This window comes from Pseudopodoces humilis, chromosome 2, assembly GCF_049639895.1.
Source record: "Pseudopodoces humilis isolate 2021_Gansu_Grassland_sample_001 chromosome 2, ASM4963989v1, whole genome shotgun sequence".
NCBI lineage: Eukaryota > Metazoa > Chordata > Aves > Passeriformes > Paridae > Pseudopodoces > Pseudopodoces humilis.
The window spans coordinates 71,970,678-71,992,881 of NC_142201.1; positions in this window are offsets into that span (position 1 = coordinate 71,970,678).

Sequence of the window (22,204 nt, forward strand, 5' to 3'; positions counted from 1 at the left end):
AGTGTTTTAAATTTTATGATTGGTACTTGCTTCTGCCATTTGGTACATTTGAAAATCTTGCCTTAAAACACATTTTGAAGTTCAAGCTGTTTTTCTGATTTGTTGCTCCCAAAGGATTTCTTCCATTCCAGGTGTTCTCTGATTTCTACTGGAAGAGGGATTAACACTTGGACTAATGGCTGGGTGATGCCCCTTGATGTAACGGTGTTGAGAACCAGATGTTATTTGCACTTTTACTGCTGTATGTGCAGCACTAATACATGAAAGTTGTTCACAGAGACACTTCCCAATCTTCCCAACTCAGCATGGATTTTGTCATTCAGGTCTGCTGGAAACCTCTAACTGGACATATTAAATGATTTTCCTCTAGAGAAAAATGCAGGCTTGTGTTGTAGTTGATAGCCTGAAATGTATCTTTTCCCATCTTTTAGTTGTGATTCTCCCCCCACCCCCAGCTTCTCTTTCTCCTGTTTACCTGGCGTCAAGTTACCATGGTTACTGAAGTTTCTCTCCTCAGCCCCACGGCGAGAGGCCGGATAGAGTAAAGAGAGGACCCCGCTGGCATTTCCAGCTGCTTGAAGTTTCTTTAGCCCAGGAAAACACGGGGCTGGGAGAAGAGAACTCTTCTTTCCAACACGGAAGTTTGTAACTTTTTCCTGTCCCAGAATACCTCTGAGCTATGGAAGCGGAGAGGGCATGCTTACCTTGCCTTCCCTTTCTTTCCCCCCTGTGTTGCCAGGAAACCAGGCCCCCCCTCTCTCCTCCTCTGCCCCTCTGTGGAGAATACTCCTACATCTTTGTGGGCATTTGAAGAAGTTGGTGTCTGTTATTTCTTATCTTGGCGTGTGTAACCTTGATTTGTAGAAAGTTTGTAAGATGTACTGGGAAAAATAATTGGTTCCCTCTCTGATGTTCCCTCCCTCCGAGAAACCCTGTTAAAAGAGACCCCCCCAGACCCCAAATCCTTGGTCTCTCGTTCTTTGGATTCCCCTTCACAGAAATAAACTGTGGAATGCAAACCAGAGAGAGAGTCCCCCCCTGATTTCTTTACTCGCTCTATAGACTTGGATTCTTGAAGAAAATCAGTGAACCCCACAAACATATGGCTGGCTCGAAACTCGAGTGAAGAGAAACCTCATCACTGAGCTAGCCAGGCCACACTCGAGAAGATCGAGTCAGGCTTGATCTAAGTTCTTTTACTGTGTCTCTGTTTCAGAGTGTGAATTGCTGCACATAAATATTTGCTGGGCAGTGTAGGGTCAGATGGATTTACAGCAGATAAACACGTGCTTTTGAATATGCTATATTTATTTATGTGTTATATTTTTTTTCCTTTTCATATGTTGATATGAGGATCATGAAACTGATATTAGAAAACACTACATTGCAAATGCTATCTTTATGGCTGTGTCCAGGATGCCTTAATGAAGGAGAAAAGGAAAGAAAATGGAATGAAGGCATTCTGTCAAAATTGGGTGCTTAGTTGCTATAAACCTCCATATACTGTTAGGAGACCTGGTAAAGGCTCTTTAAAAACCAGTACATACTTAGAATATGTTGGAATGTGTTTAGGAGACACTCTTCTTGTCCAGAAGACTCCTAAAATCTTGACAGAACAGAAAACTGTTTGACAGCTCCTATTTTGGAAGTTGAGAGAGCTGGAGGTGGTTTGCTGGATTAGAATGTGCAGCACCAGCATTAATGCAGAGCCTGGCTTATTTTCACAGCAACAGAGGCCATTTGTAAAATCACACTATCAGCACTAGCATAAAGACAGCTTAGAAGAGCTTCAAATATTCTGTGAAAAAAACCACACCATAAATTCATATTCAAAAGGAGTTGCTCCACTGCTGATATAAAGGATGGAGTCTGTCTTTGGAATGGGAATTGTGATGAAGAACTTTCTGGGACCATGTCTTCATCTTCATGAGGGTTTTATGAGAACCTGCTGATTCTTATAAATGCTCCAGAAATACTAACTAAAGAAGATCTCTGCATCCTGTTTTGTTCTGTATCATTTTGGAGCAGCTCAGGGGACCATGACAAGTCCCTGATAGTCCAAACTCTCTTCTTATATGTCTGGAGGCAGGCTGTGACTTCTGGTGGCTGAGATACTTGTGACGAGTGTGTAGAGCTGATCTTGCTAGGCACTGAACCTTCTGGAGGGAGTCAGAAATGAGTGCTTGTGGTTACTCCAGCAATGTGGAGTAAGCACAGAACTGGTTCCTTTGGCCAAATTACTCAACTGTTTAAACCCACAATCAAACCCCTTTCTGGATTAAGACCAGTGTACCCTACTTTGGGCATCCCCCACCCCAAAGATCTTACAAGAAGGATCTTATAAGTGCCCCTGAAATAATCGTGCTTTTGCTGGTGCAGCATATATGGGGGGAGATGTTGTAAGAGATGGGCAAGACCTGGAGAATCAGGACAGGAAGAGGAAAGGGATGTGAGTTCTAGGTCCTCCTAAGCTTATGGGAAAGTGAATTGAGAACTCTTCTCAAGAGAGATCAGACTGCTGGGCAGTAATCACCTTGGTGGGCCATCCTCCACAGCCAGGGGCCCATGAGAAATTACCTTTTCAACAGGGCACTCAGCAGAGGGGCAGGTCCCAGGAACATAGGCCAGGTTTTTCTGATCACTCTTTACAGCCTTGCTTGAGGAGAGTGTACTAAAGCGCTTTCCTGAAACTCATCCTTCCTCCTCCTGCATGTCCAGGATGAGCAAGATGAGTATTCTGAAGAGCTTTCACCTGGTCCTTTTCTAAGACTGGCAGTAGCAGCCATTCTCATGGTACACTCTTCATCATCAAAGTGATAATTAAGACCAGATGGGAGAATCACCTCTCTGAGAGCAGCAAGTCCAGGTATGTGCCAAGCCACGGGAGGATCAGCATCCCCCAGCTTCCCTTACATCTTCCAGTGGTAGAAGTGCTGCCCAAGTGGGCCTTTCCCAGCCCTTCCTCACTCCTCTGCCAATGAGGGGAATGCCACGTCCCCTCCCAGTGCTGTGTCAACTCCCAGTGCTGTGTCAACCCCGCACACACCTCACTTGGACTCCTTTCAATCTGCTGCCCTAGAGCTTTAATAAAGGTAATGACACTTGTCTGCCCCAGGCCATCCTTGTAAGTCAGCAAAGAGTGCTCTGATCTTGTAAATCACACTGTAAATTGCCTACATATCTCTCAGATTTTGTTAGTTTATTTGTTTCAGTTTTCCTCTGCAGCTCTCAGCTGGTGCTGGATGAGGGAGACCGGATCAGACCAGCCCAACCATGGATTCCAGCCAGCATGGCAAATGTGGAATAATTTATCTTTTTTTTTTTTTTTTTTTTTTTTCCCTGGGTAGAGCAGCAGCAAGTTTGCTTTTGAGTCAGCACCTCACAGTCCCTTGCGACTATCACAGATACAAAAACCATGTGAGGTTGCTTGGTAACACTCAAATGTAAGTACTGTACATGTCCCAAGGACAGCACTGTATTTAATCAAAAGTTACAAATACTATATAAACACACCAGATTCAGGGGAATCTGCTAATAATTCAACAGAACAAGGGTAATAATGCTGCTCATAAATTTAAAGCTCTCTACATATTAAACAGGAACTGCTGACAACATAGCACTTACCATAAAATCTGTAAAAATGGGGGAAAAAATGATTCTCTGGCCATTGATAAATCAAAGACATGAAACCTATGGAGTAAACCCAAGAAACAGTGAAGGAAATCTGCCAGAATCAAAGAAAACAGCATCCAAATTAACCCAAGCAAGAACAGACTCAAGCTATAGCCACAGATCAAAACATTCCTTTGTATATAAACATCCTGCCATGGGGGCTGATCAACATCTCACATTAGTAATACTATATTCCCCAAGAAGGGCTTTCAAGGCACACATCAGCACAAAAGATGTGAAGTTCAAAGCCAACAATATAAAAACAATTAGAAACAGAAATCTCCTGCTCAAGGACTCCACCAAGAATGGCAAGCTTTTTTATTAGCACAATAATCCCTGCAGTGGCAAAGAAGAACGCTCAGAGAAGTCAGAGAAGAGACAAAACAGTCTGCAAAAATTAGAATAACAATATGCTATTGTACAATATTTTAGATGTTTGTAGTGGGAAACAAACTTCTACTTCAGGAGCTCCTTTTCTTTACCCATGTTTCCTTTGTTTCCTAGATTTCTGCTGCAGCTGTTAGAGAAAATATCCCATCGTAACTGCGATGGTGCTAATCACAAATTGTTAAAATAAACATTGTCTTTAAAATAAAACAATGTAGCAGCTGTGCTGCTGGATCACCTTCATCCCTCTTTCTGTTTTCTGACAACTGTTCCAAGTAAAGGGCTTTACCTGCCCCATCCAAGATTTGCCACCATTACTGCTGATGCTCCAGTTACTTCAGGCAATGCTGGAATTAGCTCATCTTTTCCAATATTTACTCTTTCTGTGATTTTTTTTTTGTTTGTTTCCTTGGCAAATGCAATTTCAGTGAATTGACACTGAAGAACCACCAAAGGCAGATGTTTGCTCAGAGGTTTCCTGTGCAGTAATACAGTCCAGGGAGAACCGTGAGGCCACTGGGAACAGCTTAACCACAGGTGAGACTTCCCTCCCAGGGAGGTACCCAGAGACTGGCTGGAGTGGGACAAGTTTGCCTCATCTAAGCAGAGGCCTTGAGAGCCCACCTCCTCGTGCTTTTGTTGAAATGCAGCATCCACAGCGCTTCGTTTAGTTAGGGAAGGCAATTAAATGGGAAGGCTTATTTGGGGATGATCAATCATCCCCAAATATCCCATGTCTTTCCTATCAGCACTTTGATGTGCTGGGTCATACAAATGCTGGAGAACTTTGGCTAAGATACAAGAGCAGATTTTTACTGTTCAAAACTGTTTCTTCAGAAATACTGAACAAGAGGAAACCAAGCAGTGGAGGAGTTGCCTATACCAGAGGAGTGAGTCCCCATGGTGATTTCCGTGGGTGAACGCTGTCCCATCACTGATGGCCAGTGTACCTGTCACTGCTCTCCTGTGCTCAACAGCCTGAGAGAGAAGGAAGAAATGGGTGTGGGAGGACCATGCTGTTCTTCATGTCACACCATAAACTTTTTCCTAATTTCATGTGAGAAAACATAAATCCCCCTGGAGTGGGCTGTCAGTGAGCTTGTTGGGGAGGGGGTTATAGAGAGGTTGCCTTGGGCTAAAATCAACTTCCCCTTCCTTATTTGCTCAAATCTTTGGCAGCCCCTAGGAACATAAACCAAGCAAATTTGTAGCTGTGCCTTATTAAAAGCAAGTTATATAGAAGAAAAAGAACAAGTTTAAAAAGTGGTAGGAGTGGTGATGTGTTCCAGACCTGGTCCTGAGCGGCAGGTGGTTAACGGGAACCTTCCGAGGAGCCGTGCCCCAGGTATGATCTCTGCAGCCATACCTGTTAGCAATAATTTCTCCAGCAATTCTCTGAGGTTGTGAAATAAATATGGGCTCCAATAAAATAGATGGTGCTTATATTTAATTATTACTGTGCTCAGAAAGAGCTTGCACAGTGTCAAGAGGGCCATAAGGTGAGCGAAGAAAGTGTAATGTAACCTGAAGAATATTATGCAGCTATGAATTTTGATTGATTAAATGGATGAGGAGAGAAAAAAAAAATCAATGCAGGTTTTCCACTCTGGGATATGATTGTGAATACTTCACTCTTAAATCCTCCAAAGACACATGCCAAACAAATTCTCATGTGGGCATTTTCATTTTTCACTGACTGCCCTCAAAACAAAGCCCATTCAATGAACTCCATCACAATGCAAGATTTTTACAGGGAACCTACATCACAAAAAATCAGCCTGCTATAATTTCCAAGTACAAAGCACAGATATCAGCTCTGGTTGAAGGTTCTGGGTTTGCTTCCAGGGTGATGATGGTTGAGGTGGTGGTTTCTTCATTCAAATTGGATGCTTCATCCAGTCTTCTGTGAAACAATGACCTATGAAAGGAAGAGTGAATTTGGGCAGTTGTGAATGAAGTGTATTTAGAAAATAGTGCTAACCAACATGCTACCCCTATGTCACAAATGTTTAGACAAACTCTGGTCTGCTAAAGAACAAAATTCTGCTAAGAGGACAAAATTATCCTACCAAGAGGTTTTACTGTTGAATTATTCTGTTTACTGATTGAGATTAATGAAGCTCTGTTTCTTTAACAGAGAGAAATTAAATAGCAATTAGCCATTAGTTTCATATGCTCTTAGTTTCAAGTGCTGACAGTCATCTCTCAGCCCCTCATCTCTAGAGGTCTCCCTTTCAGCTTGTTCTGGGCTCTATAGCCTTCCCCCTTTTTTCACACTGACATAAACCTTCAGGGAAAATGGCCAGTGACACTTCTTCATTAACATGTCATTTTGGTTTAGAGAGTTGTGCCACAGAAGCCAGTTATTTCAGCCAGATGAGTTCACAAAGGAGCGTAGCTGTTCCTTGACAGTTTCATGTGTGGATCTCAGCAGTTTGTAGCCCATCCATAACACTAATTCACTAGAAATGGCTGAATAATTATAATGAATTAGCCATAAACTTTGTCATCAGCCAAGGCGGCTGTGCAAGGACATTAACTAAGAAGAAGGATGGTAGCAATCACAGGAGTCAAAAACTGCATCACAAATGACTGCACTGCTTGAGTAAGTAAAACCAGTGAAATATTGGGAAAGTGTCCTCAAGATGAGCCCAGTTCCAAGCCCCACTACCCACAGGCTTCTGAGACATAGGTTTCAAGTAGGATTAAGAGTTGAGTTTTACAGATGGTATTCTTTTTTTTTTATACCACTGTATAAATGAATTTTTAAAAAATGGGACAATGCTGATTTTGTTGGTTTCTACCTTGGAAATTTTTGCCCAAATACAGTAATTTTAGAAGTTATTTTCATTATTCTGTAATCATTTTGTCGCTGACATTTAAATTTCTTCCAATCTATGTTGGGATTATGGTAGACAATAAAATTAAAATGTCAGCCTTCTCTTTCACTGTACCCTGTCTTTTTTATTAAAGAGAAACTAAACTCTGTAAGGAAACCTGTATTCTTCTAACAGCCATCTTTAGATACTGTGTCTTGTTTGTTATTTTTGGTTGGAAAAACAAATCATTTAGAAAAGGCCCAATCTGTTTGGGTGTTGTGGGGTTGGAATGGAGCACCATGAATAAAATGCTAGGAATCCCAGTGCCACTGTCACTGCAAGGGGAAGCAGCAGGTCTTGCAGCCAGGAGAGCACCATGTGAGACATACTGCCTGGACTTGGTGAGATGCTCTGTGGCTCGTGGGGGCCACTGCAGACTGCCTGGGGCTCTAGCACTTTGTCTGTAGCAGATGAATTGTAAAATTCCCTTTTTGAGAAAGCCATTAGAACTCAGGTTTGGGTTATCCATTTGATGCCCAGCCCATGTGAAGGGCAGTGCCTCCCCACCACGTGGAGCAGAGGAGGTCAGTGTGAAGCTGGTGCCTGCTTGGCAAGGCCGTGTGATGGGTTCACGGGGACCCACTAGTGACAGAGGCTCACAGATGTGTCACTGCAGCATCGGCGTGATGCGGACCGAGGGCACAGACATCTCCATGGGAGTGCTGACTGCTGGGCCAGCCATGTTCACATACAGATGGAAATTTGAAAGCAGATCATGCCTGAGGCAGGGTTCATCCCTGCAACAGAAAAGCATCAGAAAGAGCCTTGAATTTTCAATAAACAAAGATGAAGCTGTTGATAGAAAAGCTTCTAGTGTGCAGGCCTTCTCCGAACCTTCAGAGCTTGAACCTTTTCCACATTCCCACGGAGCTTCTCACAAATGCTGGTGCCTGTGCCCATGTGTATGCCTGTGCAGCAGGCAGGAGAACATGCTAGAGACTATGCTTGGAGCAGTGCCAATAAATGTTCATGAAGAAATGCTAAATTAGAGGATAGTAGAGGCTGGGTAAATGGACACAGGAGAATACCACTTGGGAGAAGATGTACAATGAAAAACAGGGTTATTCATGTGAAGGCAAAGTGGTTTGGGGACAAAAGCATGAAGATGAGAGAGAGTTGGAAGATGTGAGAATGCAAGTCTGCATTCCGCAGGAAATAATGGGGAGGTGGGGAAGGGCATGCCTGGCTGTACCTCTCCTAGGAAATGAAATGGGCCAGGGATCATCTCTGAGCACAGCAATTTGCCTCTGTATTACCCCTAGCTACTTATCTAGAATAGTTTTCAAATGGCTACAGCTTTGGAGGCTAAGAGATCTACCTTTAGGTTGCTCTGGGTCAGCTGGCCTTTCATTCATTGTCCAGTACAGAGACAACTCTTCTGTGTATGTTTTTTAGATCATGTGCCATCTCAGGAGGTTCTGGGTGTGACTGAAGTGTCTGCAGAGTCACAAAGGGTTGCCCTGCTTTATTAGACAGGCAGTTTGGAATCTAGTCACACTGCTCACATGATGTGGGTCGGGTTATCTTTGTAACATGAAGCCAGGTCTCAGGAAGCAGAGAACCAAGCCCCAGTCAGAGCACATACAGCGATTCTGGTCCTTGGTGCCTTTGCAGAATGTTGCTTAGTGTGTGTGTGTGCAACAGATGTTCCATCAAAATTATGCCAAAGTGGCTCAGGATTTGTCCAAATAAATCCTGCTGCAAAGGACTTTGATTTTTCGGTTTAGATGTAAAGAGGTAAAGAAGCCAAATTGGAAAACAGAGGGACAAAGGCTGCAGGAGGATGAATGAGATAATCAAAGTCCAACATAAAGATTTGTTCAGAGAGATGAGAGGAGCAGCAGAAGAGCCCAGAGCCATCAAAGCATACACAGAGGAGACATCAAATATGCTGAAGGCTCACCAAGGTGAGAACATATGAAGCTCACTGGAGATCCTGGAGGTGGGCAGCCTCAACCATGCCATGTTGGCAAACATAGTAGTTTAGGTATCAGGAAAGACCTGGAAGAGGCATGGGAGGACAGGTCTGTAGGATTTTAAAGGGAAGGGACAGAGATGGGTGTTCTCTGCATGTGCTATGTGAAAGGTCATCAGAAGGAATTTGAGAAAGAATGGGAAGATACAAGAGAACAATTGATAATGTTGAAGAAGGAAGGCTTACCTGAAATCCCTCCCTCCCTCCCTCCCTTCCTCCCTTCCTCCCTTCCTCCCTTCCTTCCGTCCGTCCTTCTGTCCTTCCGTCCTTCCGTCTATTTTGGGCTTGGCCCCCTTCTTGGCACAGTCCTGAGCTTCTCCTGTGACTCTGCCAAACTGTGAGCTGAGGCTCCCTTTTTTCTGACAGAACTGGCACATGTTGTTCTTCATTCACAATCTGTTTTTTAGAGTCATTTTTACAGCAAATAGCTAAAGAAACAACATTTTATTGCATAACAAGACAGCTCAGAAATAATGAAATGGAGGTGAGAAATACATTATCAGGAATTAAATTAATCATTAAAAAAGAAGGTTTGGGAGCAGATGAGTTCATGCCTTTGTGCTATTTTTATGACTCCTACTATTGCATTGTCAGGTCCTGGAATAACACTGTGTCTGGAGCTTCAGCCTGTGGTGCTGACTGCAAAATAAGCACTCACTTTGGAATGCTTTTCTCATTTTGTAAATCATCTTTCCCTAAAGAAAATCAATGGACAAGTGACCCAGACAGTCAGGTTCACTCACTCCAATGGTGCTGCAAAGCCTGGGATGCCAAGGGCTGACTGTGCCTGGTGCTTGCTGTTCCCACCATGCATTTGAACACTGATTAAATGGAGCAGGAACAAACCCACCTTCCCCAAGCTCCAAGCAAGATGTGCAGGTGCAGGCTCCTCTTTTGGAAAGGCACCTGCTGTGCTGCCAGATCTGAACAAGCCACAGCCACTCAGCAGCTAAGGCTGTATTTCCAGCATTGAATTCTCCAGTAGCCAGGCCTGAAACACAAGTATTGCCCCAATGTTCCTGTTCTTTAACACGTGCCATAAGCATTCCCCAAAGTGGTTCCATATCTCCTGTCACTGCATTGCTCCCAAACCTCCACGTGCTCCTCTGGTGCCTCCTCGCAATGGCAGCTTCTCCTACACGAGTAGCCATTGAGCAGACTGGTGGTCCTCTGAGCCCAGGGGCTGTGTCTGTTCTGGCACATGGGGCATGCCCAGTGCTTGGAGCTTTGTCCAGAAGCTGGTTGGGATAGGTTAGCTATTCTGCTCCAAAATGATGCTGGGATTGTGCTAACAACTTAGTGGGGTGAATGTGTTCCCAGGCACTCAGACACAAACCAGGCTGTCTAACCAAGTAAAAGCAAAGTCTGTGCAATGTCTTCCCTGGTTAATGGGGTAACCAGCCCCTCTCAATTTCTGTAGGGCTCAGGCTCTATGTCTCTCAGAGCAGACCAGTCTCAAGTTTCCTAATCTTGGCCATCCTTAAGTTTTGTCCATCAGGAAGCTGAAGGCTGACTCAATGAAAGTAGGAACAGGAGAGAGTAGGTCATTCCTACCTACAGACTGTTTTGCAAAGGGAAAAGTGCTGGCAGGATGAAGGGAGTCAATTTTTGGGAGGTCATGTGAATGGATGGGTAGATAAATGGATGGATCAATGAATAGATGATGAGCAGGACAAAGACAAACCGAAAAAGAACAGTTACAAAATATCTAAAGCCTGCGAATACAAACGTAAGAGAAAGGTAAGGATAAGAAAAATGCTGCCTTTCTAGAACCATCTTTTAATTTAGCCATACCTTCTGACTGTAGGGATCCTCTTCTAACCCTCTTCTTACCACAGACCCAAAGTAATTTCCATCTGTGAACATGTAACCCAGGATTAGACACAAGGAGCTGCCCTTAAGGTCATGGGAAACATTAACATATAACAGCAATTACTTTTAGCCTAAAACTTATGTTTCCTACCCTTTTATGCTCTTAAATCTTGTTCTTCGTGCAGATGCAGACAAGTACTGTTGCAAACAGACCACTATAAACTTATATCAAGAGAACCAAAATTAAGGGCATACTTTGACCTTCACAGGTTTTGTTGCAAAGACTAACATAAAATGTAGTGAGTACTTTGCAATATGCACCGCACAGGTCAAACATAATGTGCTTTGTTACAAAGTGACCTTGGCTAGACTGTAACTTCTTTAGAAGGTTTCAAACCTCAATGAACTGAAGAACCACCACAAAGACAGCTTGAAAAATTTTAGCATCTTATTTCTCCTAGAATTTTCTCTGGTAGAAATTCAAAGTTAACATTTTTGCTCATGGACAGGATAATGTATATGAGAATTCATGTGCCATATGCTCTAGTTCATTAAGAGAGTAATAAAAGTTAAACCTTTCTGCAGTCTAAATAAAACTATTTCTCACCTGAATCATCACTATAGAAGTTTGTGTTTCCATCTGAATTATACTTGAAGTATAAAATGTTATTAAATCAAAATAATTTTCAACCACATTGGACATGCACACACCAAAACATCAGCTTTACAATGTCACAAATGTCATCTATTTATTTCCTTTACCTCTCTTTCTTCTCTTTTTATTTTTATTATTAATTAATAAAACTCACAAAATCTAAGAAGGTAGAAACAAATGTTTCAATTTCTTAGGATATTGATTGCTTACCTCCAGCTTTCCCAGCAGAAGGAATATACCTTCCTTGAATTCTGTCTCGTGGCTCTCAACTTTGAATGACCAGGTTGGGTTTACTTGGTTGCAAGGAATCATATCCCAACCTTCTCTCTTTTCTCAGAAAACTCTGAGATTTGATAGAGAAGGAATCATCTTCCATGCTGGCAGTAGTGGGCAGTCAGCTGCTGCTCCTGTGCCAGACACAGTTCTTTGCACAGCAGGAATGTGTCAGGGTAGAAGTACGGCCAGATGCCCACAGGTCAAGCCCAGAGCATTCTTTTTTAATGTCAAACTCTGGGTGTTTTTTCTCCTTGCTCTAGCATACAGGACCACATCCACACCTTCCACTGCACACAGGCATGCTGCACTCCCACCCTGTATGTTGTTTTACAGAGATATCTGTACAGAACTCCTGTCCCTGCCTTGGTCCTGAAGTTGTAAAGGGTTAGCTGATGCTTTCAGAATCAGTCAGGTCTTCTTTTAAACCTCGGGAGGGGGTTGCTGTTCTCATGCCTCTGCATCCTCTAATGAATTTCACTGTTTTTATGAACAAGCTTCACCAGTGCCATCATGCTGGGTCTTAGCCTTTGTTTGGTCATGCAGTGCAGCAGCCACAGCAAGGCTGAACAAGCAGTTTGGCACTGGAACAGGATCCTTAGGACTGTGTGCAACAGGCATCCCTGAAAGAATGGGAATGAACCTCACGCTGGGGGAGTGGGAAAGTATTCAACTGCTGAGAAACCAGCTGAATTTAACAAATGAAAATGGTTTCTTCATTTGGATAGCACAGGCTGCCAGCTTTTCTCAGTAGCTGCCTGACAATCAAGTTCTGTTATTTCCAAACTACTGCCACAGACAGCCAATGAAGGCTGAGCCTCTCACAGACAAGCATCACTAATAGCTTCTGTTCCTTACAGGTGCTGTAGTAGGAGGTCCTTAGCTCTTGCATCAACTGCAGAATCTTCTCTCAAGTTGTCTTAAATATCTCAGCACACCTGAACTGTGCTGAAGTTAAAAACTTGCACTGAAGAAGTTTGTGCATATTGATGCTTTTGGACAATAAATCAAAAGCATAAATCCATGTGTTTTCCTACATCTTTTCCATGCATTTTCCTTCAGGGTAGTGCTTCAACTACCTCCTCATACAATCTGCTGTAGATTAACTTTGGAATGGAAACTTATGTAACATCTTTTCTAACACAGAAAAAAAGCAACTTGCTTACATTGGTACTTGACATATCAATGTGTATGCCATCCGTAGAAAATATCAATAGTTGGGATGAGCAATTTCATCAGAGGGAATGAAATTAAAGCAAACAAATGTAATTGTAGCTAACTTCTAATCTTTGGAAGAACATGCCATTGAAAGTTGTTATAGCTGAAAAAATATCTTAAACTAGGAACACTTTCAGGCAGCAGATCATTGGGTATGTATGTGTGAGCAAGTGACTGTCCAAAATGAACTTTTGAGTGCTGAAGAAGAAACAACCTGCCTGTGGGAGGGACACCAAGGCCTGGGGATGAAAAAAGAAAAAAAAGAAGGGAAATGACTGCAGGATATAATGACAGAAGGCAAGAGCTTGAAATTAAGCTCTTAAATAAACCCCATTACCCAGATCCACCACGTGTTGTTATTTACTATGTCTCACTTCTGACAATGTTGTAATTAAATCTTGAGCAGAGCAGAGAGGACTCCATCGATGAGTAATGCAAGGAGGTTTTATTTAAACAGGCATCTGTGGAACAGAAAGGGAAGAATGTCTGACTGGACATTTTCTTTTATAAATAAATTTAGGGTTTTGGGTTTTTTTCTTGAAATGGGAAACAGTTGGCTCAACAGCTGCCAGTTATTTGACTGCACAAGATTTGCAATGATGATATGATGAGCGTATTTGGAATAAGTTTTTGCTACACTATCAAAATATGCTGGCAGGGGAAGAGACACTTAAAACTACTTTTTTAAAGAGTACAGATTTTGTTTTCTACATCTGAAAGCATTGTCATCCCAAAAGATTTCTGTCAGATTCCGAAGCAAATGGTATAGCAGGAAAATAAAGGCAAGGCAAAAGCCGATAATCCTTTGTCAAACAAAATGTAGGTGCGTGAAACGCAGTTTCCTTCTGACAGGTGAGAGAAAGCAAGCTGCTCCCACAAAAGGAACACTCCTCTTTTTTTTGTGACCAGCTTTACAGTCAAAGTGTGTCTATTGTTTGAAAGAGATTATTGCTCATTATTTTTGCATGAAGCAGACTTGGGAAGACTATGCAAGAAGTTACGTAAGCCATGTAAGAAGATATTCCATGCCTCAGAAAATTCAAAGATGTGGAAAAGGACATGACCAGGGTAGCTAATCACAGCAAGGAGGAAGCATTGTGTAAATGACACAGTTATGGCTGGCATGATAAATGGAATTTTAATTTCCCAGGTAAGCACATTTCTTAACTAAACGCTCCAGAATACCATTCCCAAGGTGGATTGATAGAGCTGTACATACACTAAAACAAAGGTGCTGGGGAAAAGACCTGAATACTCACAGAGGGTACACCCAGGGCACAGCCTGGTATGATGCTGTGACACTACAGCTGTCCCCAGCAATGTTTGGTGGCTTCTGAGAAGCACCTGGTATGTGCTCATCCAGCACTCCTTGAAGAGGCTCTCAGCTAGAAGATGTCAGACTGAGGAGATGGAGGGTTTTAACACACAAATGCAAGACCATCAACCCAGACAGCTCACACTGGCTATCCCACCTGGAGCTGTCAGGAGCCACTGGGAAAGGTTTCAATATAGCTTGTGATAAATAAACATGAAGTTCTCTGAGCTTCTGCCAATGTTTGCATTGTGCTGGATTACAGAATCTCTTTGCACTAACTTCTGTCACCTCAGCAGTGAGCTCAGCATCATGAATTTTGGGAGGTGTCTGCAGAGGGATGCTGTCATACCCTGCTGTGCCACGCCACTGATGCCTTTGGTCTCTGAAGTGAACTGAGGGGTCTCAGAGGGACTTAGTGGGGCAAGTGTGTGGGGACACTTGTACAGCCTGGATCAAGTCTGAGTAATGCACAAGTGTTTACAGCTTCTGGTCCAAGCCCTCCCTTTTCTGTAGTTGACAAGACAGTGAAATAGTTCCTTTCAAGTTATTATCACCCTACTAAACTATCTACCTGATGGCTTTTTTTCCATTCTTCTCTTTTATCCAGAGGGTTTGTGCTTAGAAGCATTTTTGCTGTTGATCACAGGGTTTAAAAAGAAGGGTTATCCAAAATAAAGATCTTGTTGCTGGCTTTATGTGTGACTTAGTCCTATCATTCCTGATTTTTAGTTGATGAGGCTCATCCATTCTTCACATACTGGAAGCCCTGAGATACTCCTGGAAAACTTCAGTGTGATGAGCTTAGGAATTTTTCCATTTCAGTTGATAATATCTCTTCTCTCCTCCTCCACCATTTCTCACAGCAAGGCTTATGTCAGACATAAACAGCACTGCTTCTCAAATAACTCAGCCTCATAGAAGGAGGTGAGCTGTCATTTATTTTTCAATCTTTCCCAAATAACTCATAGAATCTGAATGACTAATTTACCCTGTGCTTGGAGAAGGACAGGAAATATCAGGGGAGTGCAAATAAGCAGACAGATTTTGCAAAGTCAACCTTCATGTAGGCTAGATTTCTTCGCTTAAATTAATGTCCTAGACACTTTTCCTTACTCCCTACACCTGGTGTTCCCAGCCTCAAACGGTTTTGGCACAGCTGTGTGCCAGAACAAGCCCTGTGTGCTGTGCTTCACCTTGAAACACTGTTTATATGCTACCAAGATGGTGCTCAGGCTCTGCTCTGTACCAGCCCTCTGGTTTCCCCTGTGCAAGGGAGCCCTGGCACAGCTGCCAAACTCTCGGGGACTTGGGAAATGCACATTGCTCACATGGGGGAGATCCAGCAAATCTGCTGCTACTCATACATGCTTTAATAAGCTGGATAAATGGCTGATTAAAGCCTTGCCCAACCCTGCTGGAGGCTGAGCTTGTTACTTTGCTTAGATGGTGCCTTGGCTGAAACAAAGCACCTCCTGCAGCTCCGCGGGAAACCCCAGCGTGATCCGCCCTGTGAAGGTGTCACGTCCCAAAATGTCAGCAGGGAAACGAGCAATGATTTTTCTGGCACTACAAAGATGGTTTTGCATGTAGTGCCTCGTATCACAGCGGGACTGGGCAGATGATAGACAGGGCTGGTGGGAAAAGCTATTTTCTCCTGAAGCTCACAAGGCCAGAGTATGCTCATGTCACTCCAGCCAGCTTGGTTGTGCCAGCTCCTCAGATAAAAATCAGCTTCTTGACTGTGGGCTTTGAATAGGCCTTAAAAGGCATCACAGGATGTGAGAAGATTAAGGTGTTTCATAGCTTTCACTTGCTTGGAAAGCTTTTCGAGCAGGGAATTTCCTCTCCCATAAGTTGTTCAGAGTCTACTGTGGCATAAATCTTCCCAGCAATCAAGTACATGGGGTATCCTTCTTGGCAGGGCTGCCCAATCCCTTTATCTCCCATCCATCCTGTGCTGATACCAGGGGTTGCCCTGACCCAGGTGCAGCACTTTGAACTTCGCCTTGTTAAATCTCATGCGGTTCTTACAGACCCACTTCTTGAGCTTGTCTAGGTCCCCTGGACAGCATCCTGTCCTTCAGGTGTGCCATGTGAAGTGAGCCATGCCACTCAGCTTGGTGTTGTTTGAAAATTTGTTTGATCCCACTGTCTGTGTCATTGATGAGGACAATTAACAGTCTGGTTCCAAGACAGACCCCTGAGGGACACCTCTTGTCTCCAGTCTTTATCTGGAAACTGAGCTGTTGACCACGACTCTCTGGATGTGACCACACAACCAATTTGTAATGTGGTAACAAAGCGAGGTTTTCTGCTGTCTCCATGCCCCATGGCCAATAACTTGGGACCAGCCCAGAAGTGGACATGCTCTCCATTGTCTCTGAGGACTCCACACTTGTGGGTAAGAGGTGATGGGCAGGACACCTGTTACAGATCCAGATGTTCATCCTTTACAGGGGGACTCTGGCTGTGGGAGATACTTGCACATGTACGTTTTAATTACAGCTGGTAACACCTCTCGCTGACAAGTCACAATGTTTGTGGACAGCACATTGGGGGCAATCCCAGTTCTAACACTCCAGATCTGCTTTAATACCCAAAAGGGTACATTTGTTTTTTTTAATAGTGAAACAAAATTTGTATCGTATTTACACATGCAGGTGCGGTTCTGCCAAGGTTTAAAACCATTCTAAACTGGGAAAGTTGGTGCCTGAAGTGACAGCTATGTCATTGTGAAAACTGTGACTACAAACATTCCTGGAGGTGGACTGAGAGCCTGAGCATAGTCTAGCTGCTCCTTAAGAAAAGCAGTGGATGCTGCTTCCCAGAAAGACAGCAAGTAAATTCATGACAGCTGATTTTTCCCCTATGATAGTTCTTCCCTTGGCAAAGCAAAATGAATTAGAAACAAAATCCCAACACAACATCCACCCTACCCCTGTGGTGTGCAGCTGAATGTATTGTAGCAGATGTCTCTGATGCCCTCTAAGAGCACAAGGACGTTATTATTTTCAGCAGAGCTGAGTCCTTAGTCAGAAAAAGAGAGCACAACACAGTGGCTATGGGCACATGAGATGGACAGAGCCAGAAACAGACTGGAAAAAGGCAGACACCACTCCCGTCAGTGATGTGAAGGAAGGGCAGGGAGGAGGCTGCAGGCTTGTCAGCCATGCTACAGCCCCTGGGAAGTTGATGGAGCAAATCCTCCTGGTAGCCATAATTATCATGTGTAGGAAAAGAAGGTGATGGAGATCCAATCCCCTGGACTTACCAAGAGCAAACTGAGTCTGGCCAAATTAGTTGCTTTCTATGGTGAAAACTCTGTGGTCAGGAGGGAGTTGCTGGAGATTTCAGTCAGAACTCAACAGCTCAGAGTTGTGGAGTGGCATAGATCTCATAAAATTCAGTAAAGACAAATGGAAAATAGCTGGAAGGAAATAGCCCTCTATCACAGTGCAGGCTGGGGGTGCACTGGCTGGAAAGCAGCTTTGCAGAGGAGGAACTGAGGATCTTGGGGTCAAAAAATGGAACATGTGCCAGTGCTGTGTCCTTGCAGCAAAGAAGTCCAACAGCATTCTGGGTTGAATTAGGCAAATTGTTGCCGGCCGGTCAAGAGAGGTGATCCTTCCCCTCTACTCAGTGCTGGTGTGACACATCCAGAGTGCTGGATCCATTTCTGGGCTCCCCAGTACAAGTGAGACATGGACACATATGAATGAGTCCAGAAGTGAGGAGAGGCTGAGGGACCCTTGCTTGTTCAGCCTCTGCAAGAGAAGCTTGAGAGGACCCAGCTGCATTGTTGGTTACCTAGTGGGAGTTGCAGGAAAGATGGAGCTGGACTTTTCTTGAAGGTGAACAGAGAAAGGCAAGAGCCAGTGGAGACAAGAAGCAAAACAGGTAATTTCTCCTGCATAAGGAGAAAATCTGAATGACTATAAAGATCAGAACAAAGGCTGAGAGAGGCAGTGAGATTTCCATCTTTGGGAAGGCTCAAAACTCATCTGGGTAACCTACTACAACCTTGCTTTGAGTGCTTGGTGGTGAAACAAGAGTTCTTCCAGCAAAAAAGGAGAGGAAAGTTTCAAGATTTTAACATAAGATACTATACAAAATGGTTCCTATAGTTCATCAGTTGGAGTGCTGATGATTTCATTGGTAATATTGACTGTCTCCATCTTCTCAGCAGTGTAGGAATTTTTAGGGGTTTGTTTGGCTTCCCTTGGCAAATGCCGCCACCAAAAAGCAGAGTATAAATGCTGTGACTATGCTACATGGAGCTGTCAATCCCACTTTGTTTTTAAGACAATTCCCATTTCTTGAAAAACACCCTTTATTTGCTTTTTCTTTCCCCACCTGAGTGGGGTGACACAGGTTCCTATGGAGTTTTACATGGCGTGTGTTGTCACTAATGGACAAAAAAGAAGTAACACAATAGGAAGGACTATTTCTGCTTTGTATTTGGCTCAGTCTCTTTTTTTCCTCAGCAGCTGTGATAACTAACTTGTGATGGAAAGATGCATGCTCTCAGTCCATTGGCTTCACACACGTCTGACACAACCAGGTCACCAGATCTGCCCTTGAATTCAAGAGTGACTTTGAAAGCAGACTTTGGAAATATGGATCTAGCTCTGGTACATCTTGAAAAATCCCATGTCACAGGGACATTTTGTACTGATGTCAAGTCCTCTTGACATCAGCACGAGAGTGTGAATGCAACCACAAAGCCTGTTCTCACACCAGGGGTGTGCACTGGGAACTTGCTGGGGAGCCGGGGAGCAGCTCTCCTTCTCTGCAAGCCTCCCTCTCTGCTGCTGCAGCAGCACTTGTGCACTGCTGGGGCCCGTGCCAGCATGCTCGCAGCTGTCACCGCCCTGCCTCCTGCCCTCGGCTCCAGAATTAAATTGACAAATCACCAAAATGAAACATATGCAGCCCGACTTGCAAAATGGAAATAATGAAGTGCCTGGATGAAGGAGTGCATTAACTCTGTGATGTTCAGGGGTGTCTGTCTGTCTGCTGCAGATGCGAATTTCCTGGGGACCTTTGTGCTGAGTGCCGTGGTGCAAGGCTCTAATCCATCAGGCTGAGCAGCAGCTTGAGCACAGATGAACTCTGGACCACGGGGTAACCCAATGCAGCCTTTTATTTGAGCAACAGCTGAACACAGTCTCGGTTTCTTATTGCACCCTGGCCAAAGCAGAAGGGACAACCGACTTTCAAAAAAGGGCAAATTTCCCCAAAGCTGAAAATATTTATGAGAAAAATTGACCATAAGGAAAAGTGACAAAGAAAAAAATGTGAGCAATATTTGGAAGTAAAAACCACTTTACCATGTGGTAAAAAGCCCATGTTACCATGTGGTCCCAAAACCATTATGCCACAAACATATTAGAAACCTATAAATGTAGGTTAAAAAAACCATGTGGTGTAGAAAGGAGGAGAAAGATAATAAACACAGAAGGATGGAAGTTGATCTACCTAATTTAGACACCTGACTGTTGGCAAGTAACAGTAAAGCATCCCTTGAATCAACATGTTTCTCACTGCTGGTTTGGGGAGACACATAGACACCTTCTTCAGGAGGGTTTATCCATTCACTGCAAATTAGGGGCCCCAGCTGGGCACCCAGCTGGCTCTCACACCTGGGAAAACATTCAATGGTTAAGTAGGGAGGTTATAGAAGTGAAGATATAAGCAGCAAGAAAAACATCATGAGAAGCAGAAGAGACCAGCGAGAAATTGGTCTCCAGTGAGGATAACAAGGATGCCCTCCCTCGCCACCTGAGTGGTCCTGTCATCCATCTTAAACTTAAAAATGCTTCGGGGAACACCTTAGTGCAGTGCTGGACATATGGAACACAAGATCAGTGACAACTCAGACAGGATGCACGTGGTTAATAAACCCTGCTGGGCTGCATTTAGATGATACTTAACACCATGTAGTGATAAGGAATTATTTTCTGTCCAGCATTAACTAAAAGGGATGTTAAACAGTAACTGCTAACAGATTCAAAATCTGTTCAGTATAGCTTATATCTAAAAGATTGAGGTGCACTGGCACTGGTAGAGCAGATGTTACTCTTGAGTAAATCTTTGACACTAAGGCAGGTTCCAGCATACGGGCCTAAGGATGAGGCTGGAGTGGATTTTAGAAGGGGGAGATAAATAGCCAGACAGCTTTGCTAACACCACATACCTCTTGTAGAAAATGATGGAATACCCACCTCTTCGCTGCAGTCTCCAAGCACACAGTAAGGAACACAGAAATACCGGGGAAAATCACACTGGCAAAATAGTTTCTGTCCCAAATCAGCAGCCCTATTAATCACCCAGGAGCCCTCCCCTTACTTAGCAAAATAAGGGTATAAGAAATTACAGTTTTCAGGATTTGTAATGGATCCAAGGGGATTCATAATTATTTCTGTCCTCTTGATTTCACTTGTGTTTGTTAACAAGCACTACACTATGCTGGTAGTGCCATATTAGCTAAAGTGGCCTGAGTTCTGTATTTTGGAGGAAGTTCTTTCCTGGATGACCCTGATACTAACTTCTTTCCAAACATTTGTTACATCCTCCATTGTTTCTTGATTTTTCACTGCCTTTGTGTACATGTGCATTCTCCACTTTTGTATATTTGGATTCTGTTTTGTTTTTTGCATCCATTTTTAGAAAGTAAATATAATGATTAATCCAAACATTTCCATATTCTCAACAGAGTCATTTTAATAGTGATTTGAACAATTTTCTCAAGAGAAAGAGCAGAGTTGTGGCTGTTTTATGTTAAAGCTTTCAAACACAGTTGTTTACCTTCTTTTAAGTGTCAGAACTTTATTCTTTAAATAAAGGAGAGCTATGAAACCCTAATGGGAATTCGAAAAGTACTTAAGTGTACTGTTTAAATGTCACCTGTTCCATTACACACATTGTAAGGAATCCCTGCAGGCTCTGCAGTAGCTGTGGTTTATGTCCTGTGGTGCCACGTCCCAGTGTGACTCGGGCAGAGGCTCCAGAGTGCACCAGAGTGTTACTGTGATGTTCTCTAGAGGCTTCTAAGTCTTCTAAGTCTTCTAAGTGATGTGTACCTGAAGACCACAACTGTGTGTTTCAGATATCCTCAGCAGGCAGCCTGATAGCAGGCTGCTAACAAAATAAGAAGCAGAAGGTGCCTTTAAAGAACATTTTGGAATGTCTCTCATGTGTTGCTTCATGAACTGTAACAGGTAGGAAACAGCTTATGATGGGGACAGAATTTTCTGGACCTTGCCAGTACAATACCACTTAGCCTCATGGTTGGGATCAGTTCAGTCCTAAAAGTTGTGAGACACAGGTGTGCTCCAGGGAGGGAGAGATACAGGATAGACCTTCCTGAAAAACTGGAAAAGGTGTTCATGGATCTGCTGGGGCACCGCCAGGAATGGCTCCCCCTCTGGCTGCCCACTAATGTCAAAGATAGGTAGGGAAGTCTAAAGTGATTAAACACTTAATTTCAGGTGTCCAAATTAAGTGCTTAAATGTAGGTGAGATGACTCTGGGCAAGGGCAACCTTACTGCAAAATGCAGGCAGTTATCTAACTTTTCTCATGAGGATATAAGGCATATTTTGATAATAAGCCCCCATAAGCAAAAGGAAGCAGCACTTTCCTGTACGTCTGCAGCTGTGAGCAGGGTACTGAGCTGGGCTGTCTGTAGGTCTTCGCTGGTCAGGGCTCCTGTCTCCAGACTGATAGGCCCTTTCACAGCCTTGATGACTTCCAGCTCATTTTGCATGGCATGTTAACTTAGGAGCAGATTCTCATGCTTTTATTCTTGATGAGAGATGCCATTCTTCACACACAGCCCCATGGAGTTACCTGAAATAATTTCTGCTGACCTCAGCCTCAGTAGGCATATTATTTCTGCATGTGGAAACTGCAACAAAATAAGGGGATGTTTATATCTCCTGACTCTTAGACAGGCATCAACCCTGGAAGCTCCATGTACCATTTGGTTTTTTCATTTCCTTGTTATCTGCAACTCTT